Raw genomic sequence first — 11,756 nt, 5'->3', positions numbered from 1 at the left:
CATGCTTACTTAACTAGCAGTTGTTTACAATGGTAATTTGCCTCATGTATTTATTTATATTTCATTTAGCTCATGAACAGCATGGCAAAGAAGACACAAGGCTTTAGAATCCATTTTGGGCATGATTTAAACACTTTACATGCATGTTTTTTCTAAAGGACTGTGCAATCATGTGCTCAGTTACCTAAAGTTAATACCTGATAAACCCCAGAGTGGAGAATTAAAACAGCATTAAGGATGGATGATTTTCTTCATGGCATCCTGTCAAAGCTAATTTATTTAAACATTCTTGTTGCTTAAATTCATAATTTGCACATTTAAAATATGAGACCTGTGAGGAATGCCCACAAACATGGAAAAGACCCCCAGCTTCTCCTCCACAAAAGTGACACAAACGAAGTGAATGAGTTACTGTCATGGTCCAGCAGGCCTGCTCTATTTTCTTCTCCTCTGTATCTCTTCCTCACTCTCAGTTCTCAGCTGGAGCTCGGCAGGCCTTGGTGCCTTGCCGTGCCCCTGGGTGCGGCATCCCTGACCCAGTTTCTGCCAACACACCTGTTTACTATTACCACTGTCGATTACCTTCTGGGAAAACGGCAAGCTGAAACCTTCACTTCTTGCCAGATTATTACCAGCCTTGTGCTTTTAATCAGGGTGTCAACTTGGAGTTGAGTTCCCTGTAAACTGAGAGATTCTCTCTATGTTTACCTATTTCAAAAGACTGACCAGAAAATCAAAGCTGGTCATTCCTTTTTACTTTCTCACCTGGAAAATCCTTTCCAACTGACTCAGTGTTCTGGACGCCCACCCACAAACTAATGATGTGTTGTTTGTGAACAAGCCAGCTCTAACAGTTAATGGTGATATGTCTGACACTGAAGTCCTGAGGCCTGTGTCATGCAAAGGGGGTGTGTCCAAATGAGGCCCGTGTCAAGGCCTGTATTGTTCTTCAGAATATCACGTGACCAGTTTGTCTGAAATTATGCGATACTTATTATGTGATTCTGTGATATTGAAAAGATACAGGAATTTGGTTTTTGCATGACGTGGATCTAAGGTGATTGTGAGGATCATCACAGGCTTGCAAGAAGTTTGTAAGCACTTTATGGAGCCACCAAAAAAATTGAAAAATATCAACAGATAGGGAGCATTTTGACAGGATATCTCCCAATAATACATTATTGTGTTTACATATCCACTGGTATGTAGCTCACATGCTGGGCTGCTGTACATCGAATGATCAGCAGATGTCAGTACTTCCAAATGAGCTGTTGAATGGGTTTTGAGTGATCTGCCTTTTGGTGAAGCTTTTGGCTGAAATGATTCGGCACATTCACGGGGCTTCATCACACCATCACTACTAAAAGCCAACAACGTAATGAACAACGAGAGTCACGTTCTTAGTCACTCCTGCTTACACTTGCTCCATGTGCTGGACCTTATTTTCATGGGCACACCTCGTGGGCAATCACATGCAAGGACAGGCCAGGATTGTACCATTACATGAAGAAGACAATGGCTGTATCCCAATTCAGGTTCTGCAGCCCTAAAGGCCGATTACATCACAGCGACGCAAAGGCTGCTCAAAATGCGGCCCTCAAATGCGTGTTCGACCAGTAGTAACAAATGCATGAAAATGAGGCTTTTATAAAAACACTGAATTAAAAGTTTCTTTCCAATTTCTTACTGAAACCATTCATAATTGCTAAATTAGGTTAAGATTGAAGGCTCTGAATAAAGAGCCATTTGAAGACTGGCTCTTCTAAGTGAGCTGAGGGAAAAGAGCTGAATGTTTGAAAAGATCTCCCATCACTACTGCAAACTCTCAAGGAAGTAAGGACTCTAGCTAATATAAACAATTCTGCATAGGTGGAGTTTTGATATTATGAAAGAACGACCAGGCCAATCAATGGACTCAGTACAACCAGCTGCAGCCCATGTAGCTAGGTGCTACTTGGGCAGCTGAATAGGTTTTACACTCTCTAGTTCGAGGGGTGTCCAACTCCAGGCCTCAAGGGCTGGTGTCCTGCAGGTTTTAGATATCACCCTGGGTCAACACACCTGAATCAAATGATTAGTTTATTACCAGACCTCTGGAGAACTTCAAGACATGTTGAGGAGGTAATTTAACCATTTAAATCAGCTGTGATGGATCAAGGACAGATCTAAAACCTGTAGGACTGCAGGACACGCCCTTGAGGCCTGGAGTTGGACACCCCTGCTCTAGTTGAACTGTAGCAACCTACAAACTTATTCGTAGACCAAATAGATAATGCAATTCAGGTAATCTCTCTTTCCCACCTGAAGCACCTCCTCCCATTCAGGTGACTACATGTGCATCTTTACTTCCAGTCATCCATTCTAGAAAGCTGTCTCACTCATTCCCAGATTGTTTGGAAGTTAGTTGGGTCTCTTTGGAGATTTGTTGCTATAATACTCACTCCCATTCCCCAGTTATTTAATACTAAGTTAAGAATTCTTATGTGGTCTGCCTGGTAGACCACATAAGGATTCTTAACTTAGCAGAGTGATGAGACATCCCTGATTGCTAATCAGTTATCTATGTACCAGTTTATTGTCTAAGTTTAAAAAAGTGGTTGACCATCCATTGCTGGGGGCGGTAGCCATTAAAAAATAAATAAATATGAGACTGCAATGAAAGTGTCTGATTACTCCGAGTGCTGCATCGCCACCAGAAAGACAAGATGGAGAGATGGAGCTCTTAGGGTAGCTCTGAATGAGCAATGTAAAAAATGAACTAGCCTCCCAAGATGACATCAGATCTTTAGATGCTTTTTTCCACTGGCTAATAAAACAGCTGTAGGAGTGAGCCTGGGGGAAAAACTTCTAATCCTGCGATATTCATAGCGCCTGCTATTCACCTCGTTATGACTGATGTCGTAAGGTGCTACTTATTAAGTAAATTGTAGTGTGCAGGTGCCTTCCCATGATTGGTAGACCCAGAAGACAGACGACAGATTGGTTACCTAAATGGAGATGAGATATAAGATGACGCTGGCATGGACTGCCATTCATTCATCCTCAGCTTATCTCAACCAGTCAGACCTTTAACTGTGAAGCGCCTTTGTAAAAGTTTTTAATGTTTATTGTTATATCAAGGAGTTTAGAGGGGTGGATTGCCTTTTATTGTGATCATAGTTTTCTTCAGGTTATCTTAGATAGGGAGGTAAGTTGTTGTTATTTGTCCACCCTGAAGTTGCACTCAGCTCCTTCTTAGTGTTCAAACCTAAAGAAATAACATATTGAAAAGAAATTATTGTAAAATCGTAACAAATTTGTGATGTGGCTGCTTTAGGTCTGACAAGGATGGATCACCTCTATGTTGTGGTAAGCCCACCCCAGATGGGCCATACACACCTCCACTGACCGAGACAACTAAATGCCAAGGTGTGTGTCTGCTGCAGCCAGCCTAGGCATTTTGTTGTGGCCTGACCTAGTACCTAGTTATCCAAATCCACCGTAAATGGTCAACTGCTTTCTACATTTACTCTTCAAAAAAAGTTGTCATCTCTCAAAGCAGGCACCAGTTTTAGTACAACCACACCCACTTCAACAGTTCAATTTCTAGGAGTTGGGGCCCAAGTGGTAAGTTGCACCCCAATGCTTACTGTAAAACCATCATTCCTATCATTAAATATGGTCACTCCATCTCTATTAATGGCCTACAGGCCTTTAAGGTGGTTTATTTGAAGAGCTTCAGTCTGAATTCAGAAGTAATCACAGTTTAGTGATTATTTTTTATGTAAATGTGCAGCCTTCTTCACACACAAATGTTAATTATGGAGTTCCACAGGGTTCTGTGCTAGGACTAATTCTATTTACAAACTCCCCTTACGCAGTATTACTAAAAGGGACAGCATACATTTTAATTGCTATGGAGATAATCCCCGGCTCTATCTCTCCATAAAGCCAGACACACACCAATGAATTAAACTGCAAGAATGTCTGAAAGATTAAAAAAAAAACTGGAAGACCTCTAATTTCCTGCTTCTACATTCAGATCAAACTGAGGTTATTGTACTCAGCTCTAAAAATCTTAGAAATACAGTATCTAACATGATGCTTACACTGGATGACATTACCTTGTCTGCCAGTAACACCTCGAGGAATCTTGGAGATGTTTTTGACCAGATATGTCCTTCAATGCACATATTACACAAATATGTAGGACTGCTTTCTTCCATTTGCACAATATCTCTAAAATGAGAGATATCAGAGTGAAGCTGAAAGACTAGTTCATGCATTTATTACTTCTAGGCTGCCCAAGAAGCCTTCAGTTAATCCAAAAAAAGCAGGCAGTGCCTAGCTGGTCTAGGAGCTCGTCAACCCAGGGCATGGGATAAGCACCTTGCAATAGTCAACACAGAATTGTATAGACCTATCCATCCACCTGATGCCAGATGATCCGCGCTCCACCTGATCTCGCATCATGGCCAGCTGTGCATCCTGTGCATCTGCCTAACGTGCGGACGCCGCTGTCATGTCCTGTAGCATTTGGGCCACATGGGAGTGGCTGGTCTTCAGGCTGTTTTCTTTGTTTTATTGTAGGGTCTAAGAAAATAAGATATGGACATCATAAAGTTCACAGATTTAGTAAAATATTGTTAATGGAATACCTGGAAAAAACTGAATCTTATGTAGAATTTAGGCTCCTACTATGATAAAATAGGAGATAAAATATTCAGTGTCAAAGTCAAAAAAGTCTGTAGACTTTTTCAGTCTCATTAACAATGTAATGAAGATTTCCAATACTGAGTATGCTGTATGCACAACACTAAACCCCAACTCACTCCCTTCATTTTCATCAGGAATGAATCATCATTTTCATCATTTTCCTGATGAAAATGATGATTCATTTTCTTTCAGGAACTCGTCATACTCAACTGATGAAAAAAAAAAATGGTGCCAAGTTTCTCCTGATCACCTAATGTTTTCATGTTTTAGTGGAAGAAAATGTCCAGATTGAGAGGTGACTGTGTGGTGGTACCTAAGACTAAATATGCTGAGAGTAATTTAACTCTCTCATCACCAGTAGGTAGTAGGTGAAGTGTCTTGCCCAAGGGCACAACGACAGAGATTGTCTAAGCCAGGGCTCGAACCGGCAACCTTCCAGTTACAAGATGGGCTTCCCAACCCCCTGAACCACAGAAACACTGTAGTGTTGTGGTAAGGGATTTTGTAGTTTTATCAAATGTATTTGATGGGGTGCTAAATTTAACTAGACAGTGCTGTTTCAGTAATGTTAACCTCCTAGGACCTGGCGTCCACATATCTGGACATCACATTTTGGGTTGTCTAGACCAAAATACTCAATTTTGATCTACAACTGCCTGATATCCACTCACAAGGACATTATACTGCCTCTGTTTCATCAAAATTTAAAACAAATATCCTCATACATGGCTCTCATTTTTCTTAGGAACAAAAATCAGGTAAAAAAATCTGGTGATTCTTTGTTTTTACATTCATCGGGTCCCAATATGCCCAAATATCAAAGAGAAATTAAAAATACATGCCACGGAAGAGTTCGGGTCTTAGGAGGTTAACAGAAAGTAACGTCACTATAGCTTATTTGAAACATTAATAGCTAGTTTTTGTACTAGAAACTGATAAACAGCTCATGGCTCAGGTTTGCAATAGGGCAAATCGCCCCTGGCATTTTTGGTCCAGGTGGCTGACCATGATCAGTCAAAACAGATGGTCCAGTTAAATATGTGTACGTATTTGTGCAATTTGCAAAGCAGTGGTACAGCCGAGTAATACATACGAAACTATATTTATATAAAATGTATAAATAAAACAAAATTGTTGTCAGAAAAACTTTGTGTTGTTGGTGATAAAGCTGATTCTGTTCTCATTCACTCTGCTATTTTAAAGATCACATCATTTTGAATATTTCCACAATGAACCAACAAAAATATTTCAAGACTTCTGAACTGAGACTGAATTCTTGAATTCAGGTAAGAGGCAAAGGGTTTGGCCAGTTAATGACCCTTAGAAATGCAAATCATTCTTAATTATTATTAATTGGACTTTCTCTTTCTACCAAGCTACATTTTTAGCATATCTGAAAATCACTGCCAGCAGGGGCTTGGTCCTCGTAGCTGTTTTTGTTCACCATTTACTCATTATTTAGTTGTTAATATGAAAACGATGTCACTTTTGATGCCTGACATTTCTCATATCAACTTCGCCACTAAAGTGACGTTTTATACACTTAAACACCTTTTTTTTTTTCCAAACAAAATGTCTGTGAAGGTTCTCAGTCATCCAGGTCATCGTAGTCAAACAAAGTACATAAGAAAAAGATCCATGGACAGTAGCCTGATGATCTGCTAGGATCATTTTGGCTCTTGTGCCACTTCTCTCTGTTTAAATAGAGAGTAACATGCTGCAACATTCAGACCGATAATTTCTGCATTGTAGGAAATACGTTAAGAGAGACATTCAGTCACTTAACTGAGAGGGTTTTCTGTTTGAGGAAGAGCATCAACTCTGAGTCAGTTACTGGGATAACAGACTCTGAGCTTAACCTGCTTGCTGGAAGGTTTTCTTAAGGTTTTTCTCTTTCACAGTTGCATCTTGGAGATGACGTGAATATTTAAGTGAAGATGAGGCTGAAATGACTTTAAGACTCTAAAACTGATTTGAATTGACTTTTAAAAAGCATGTACATTTCTGGTTTGAAGAAGACATCGTCTTTCCCTGCAACATGGTGTCTGAGAAGGAGACTGCTGATCCGCTTAATCCCATTTTATGTATGCATGTGGTCACATATATACAGACATTCCCCCCTCCCCTCTCCAGACAATGAGCTGAGGACCCACCTAAACCACCACAACAGATGATTACCATAGAGGGCCAGATATAAGCCACTTACAATGCATTGTTCAGAGCTCTCAGAGGGTTTTGACCCCCAGTGACCTATGCTTTTTTTCACACCTGGATTGTGATGATGCATATGATCAGCACTTTCTGCATTGTAGGCATCTCCAAATGGGACAACTCCAACTAATATCTAGGATTCTCCACCTTTTTTTTTCAGAATTGAAGAAGCCTCTTGGATGAGAGGTGAAAAATCTTGACAAACTTGACGAAGTCCAGTTGCCTTTCTTCTTCAAGTTCTTAAGATCAACATGACCTTTCTGAGAACCTGCATATTCAAATCGGTTGTTAATCAGTTTCAGCTACATCGGTGTTAATTCAGTCAAAAACAGGGAACAATGAGATGATCTTACAGGCTACAAACGTTTTTTTCACTAAGTTAATTAATTTGACCAGCACAAAAAAAGTTATGGGTGAAAAATAAAAATAATACAACAGGCCATAGTGGGCCAGACAGTGATGATAACAAAGGAGAATTTTTTTTTCACATTGATTATTTTTTTTTCTACAATAAAATTATTGTTTTCATAATCTTCCTTCGAACACAGCAGGTATGAGTAACAATATCAGTAAAATTTAGGACTCTTTAGGATTACCTCTGCTCTTTGAGATGACGTTTGAAAAATTGGCAGCCCTTGCATCTCTAACTGAAGGGTAAGATGAAACCAAAAGATCCTTTAAATGGAGAAAATGAATATGTAAACAAGTTGAACTCCCAAAACGCTAAACTTTTTAATGGAAAGGCTTTAAACAGAAATCACCGTTAAATGTTAAAGCACAGGCTAATATTGCTTCAAAAACAAAACATATTTTGTCTAAAATGAAAAGTCTGTGGTCATTAATGAGACTTGTTGAGAGTTCACTGTTGTTATAAGTGGATAAAACATCAGAAATTGTATTGTATTCCCAAACAAAGGAATTTAAGATGCAACAACTAACCACACAGCAAACAGCACAGGGAGGACCATTAAATGACAACTTAAATACAATAAAATGATCAGAAATTGAAAATGTCCTCAGAACCTATAGAGTCAATTTTAAACCCAAAGTAAAAAAAAAAACAAAGGCACAACATGTGTTCTTTGAAATGTTCATTGGTCCAGACACATTTGGTAAAATTTGATGAGCTAATGACACTGATAAAAGCTGGGGAAACGAGGTCAGAGTCATTGTTAAAATGTATTTTAAAATCCCTGGCTATAACCAATCTGGCCAGCTTCATGTTGGGAGATAGAAATTCACTGAACTCCTTTAAGAAGAAACTATTTGGGCCAGGCAAACAACACACAACATCTCAATAAAAAGGATCCTTATTCCCAACTTAAATCAGCTGTATGTCAAAAGATGAAAGATATCTGACATTTACTGAACAAAACATGAAAACTGGTTTCCAAACACTGGAGCTAGACCCTCCCCTTGACCACAGGAGGAGACTGCCTAATGAAAGAATAATCACCCAGGTAAAGTCTGTTGAGGAATAATAATCTCAGATGCAGTAATGAGGAACTGTTTCTTGGAAAGTAAAAGAATGACATTGAGCCATTCTCAGAGAGGTAGAAACAGCCTGAGCAAGGTGATGAAAAACAGATGACTTTTTGAGGTATGTTTGACACTCATAAATACCAAAGAAGGCAAAACAACCACAGAGTTTGGTTAGACATTCCTGATGTAAGTCTTTCTCATAGATCCTGCATAAGCAGGCTCTCTCGCAGCGCGCCATCACTGCTGAGGTGGGACGCAGTAAGACAGTAGTTTGGAATTTCTTAAATGATCCTGAGGGTTATGGAACAAAAAAGTCAAGTGAAAGAGCCCCAAAAATATTTCACCAGCACTGAGCCGGAGGATCCAATTGGCTTATCTGCCAAGACACTGAATGATCCTCGACCTAAATTAAGGCTGTTACTGGTACCGACTGGAGCCCTATAACCATCAGACGGCATCTGAGACCGAAGGGCTTCAAAAACTGGCTTCAAAGGCCTCGTCTGCTTGAACACCACAGAACTGACCGTTTGGATTTCGCAAGAGAGCACCAAACATGGGATGCTGAACGGTGGAAGAAAGTTTTATTCTCTGATGAGAAAAAATGTAACCTTGATGGTCCTAATAGTTTCCAACGTTACTGGCATGACACCTGAGATGTTTTCTATGCGCCACAGTGGAGGGGGCGCCATAATGGTCTGGGGTGCTTTTTCTTTCGGTGGAACAATGGAGCTTCAGGAGGTGCAGGGGTGCTGGCTATGTCCAGATGTTGCAGAGAGCATTCCTCGTGACTGAGGGCCCTCACCTGTGTGGTAACGACTGGGTTTTTCAACAGGACAACGCTACAGTACACAATGCCCGCGGGCCAAGGGACTTCTCCCAGGACAATAACATCACTCTTTTGGGCCATCCTGGGTCTTTCCCTGATCCAAATCCAACTGAGAACATTTGGGGATGGATGGCAAGGACAGTTTACAAAAACGGACAACAGTTCCAGACAGTTCCAGCTGTCTTCACCACTTGGAGAAATGTTCCCACTCACCTCATGGAAACACTTGCATCAAGCATGCTGCAACAAATTTTTGAAGTGATCAGCAATAACAGTGGAGCTACTCATTACTGAGTTCATGTTTAGAACTTTGATTTCTGTTTTGGGGAGTTTACAGGGTTTTTTGGAGGTGTGGTCCTAAACTTTTGATCAGCTGTAAAACAGCCTGATTCAGTTTATGCGTTGTTTTCAATAAATTGCATACTCAACAAATGTTTTGTCTCACTCCATTTCTTCTTGTTGAATGTTGAAGCTCTACTTGGAACCTTGTTAAGATCCAACCATGCAAAATATGATTTTTTGCCATTTTTCAAGTGGTCTTAAACTTTTGGTCAGGATTGTTCAGGAAAGTGTTAAGCCTAATCTAAAAAATAGAGACAATATTTGTTTCCTGAATCCAAACTGGGAGCTGGTTCCACAGAAGAAGGGCATGAAAACTGAAGGCTCCTCCTCCCATTCTACTTGTAAATACCCTGGGAACTAGGAAATACCCTGTACATGTATATACATTCAATAAATTCAAAATTTCAACAATGTTTTTGAAGTCAGAAGCTAAGATCTAAGAGATGTATTTAATTCTGCATCCAAAATCTGGTCTCCGTAACAAAACAGAAGCAGCTCATGTCTATAGCACATACCCTGTAAAACAGTCTTGATGTCTAATCAGTCATCATATATAGTTTTTCTATAGGTAGTGGCTCTTGAAACACTTGCAGCAATTCAACTCAGATGAATTAAAAGAGGGAACTTGAGTCATTACTATGGCTGCACAGCATATTTTACATTAATGCTTAGCTGAGAACACATACAGCAGAGAGCAACTGAATTCAATAAAGTCATCAGGTAGAACACAGTGTCAAATCCTGTGTAATGATTATTGAAAAACTCACTGTGGCGATAATCCTTTGCGATAAGAAAAGAGAGATTCTCGCCACTTCTCTAATGTAAAGGCCAAGGCAGGGCCCTCTGTTATTATGAATCTCTTTTTCACTGCTAGTTTCACTATTTCAATAACAAACTATTGACTGCCTTGCATCTAATTGCAATTTATCATGATTATAAAAATTTGCCAGTGTAGCACGTCATCATGAATTGTCCCAGGAAAAGAAAAATCAATAACCCATCCAGGTTTGTGTTTATATGGAAATCAGGGCTAATGACACCGTGCAGGGCCAGCTACCTGTGCTCTCAGTACTCTACAGCAGACTTATTCTTTTCTTTATGTGATAATAAAATTGTTTGATAGTAAATATCCTATTATTATTATTCTTAATAAGCACACCCAGCATTTTCTACAGTTTTATATTTTTGGAAACTTGGAAATTTTACATACTAATTAGATTTGAATGCGTTATTCAGTGGTGCTGACCATCTTAACTAGAAGATAAACGCTAAAGTAGATAAACCACTAAGTGTCACTGAGGTCAATCCTTTTTTACAGAATACAAGACCCTTCTGACAAGTTCAGTTCCCTATTATTATTATTACCATTAATAATGGAGCAAGACCTGTTATGCTGACAGCTACAGAGACAGCAAAACTAAAAAGAACAAATCAGTGACTTCTTACAGCCACGGGCCGTGGACTGAGGAGGGTTCCTAGGGTACGTGACATGCTAGTTTGATAATTGTACAGCTGTAATGTTTATAAGGTCGGGGAAACCTGCAGTCAGCTGAGACTGAAGAAATCACTTGGATGAGTGACGAAACATTTCTTCCATTGAAACTCTACATCAAGATGAACAGAATCAACTCACGGGGATTTTATAAACTGGGTTATTGACCTTTTATCAAGTGTATTTTCATTATGTGCTTCACAGAAATGTGAAAACAACAACAACAAAAAACTTACACTTCCCAGACTGTACCTGGCCTCACAAATTTTGGGCTGATTAAGATCTTAATATGTGTTCTGTCCTCACTAAGCGTTGTCCTCATGAATGTAGACTCAGCTATACACCAAACACTCTCCTAATCAAAATACAAGGAACAGGCCGATACGTTGAGATGGGTGGTGTTATGGCCCGTGGCCATAAGAAGTCTGTGTTAGCTGCTGTTTTGTGTTTGGGACCAAACCAGCTGCTGTTGCTGGTTTGGGAACCATGGCGGGTGCTTGCCCTCTCTCTCTCCCCAGCATCTTGTGTTGCGTCTCTACACTCGTAGACACTGGGCGTAACAGATGGTTTCATAAGGATAAAGTGTGAAACTGTTGAGAAAACGAGAAATGAAACCAATACAAATGTTGCATAAATTCACAATATAACAAACACAGCAGTAAGCCACATATTCAAAAATATGAGCATGATATTTATCTGCTTAATGAC

Source organism: Copadichromis virginalis, linkage group LG9 (genome assembly GCF_057382275.1).
Source record: "Copadichromis virginalis isolate Kocher_CV1m ecotype Utaka linkage group LG9, C_Virginalis_male_GT1.1, whole genome shotgun sequence".
Classification (NCBI taxonomy): Eukaryota; Metazoa; Chordata; class Actinopteri; order Cichliformes; family Cichlidae; genus Copadichromis; species Copadichromis virginalis.
This window is presented reverse-complemented; position numbering follows the sequence as displayed.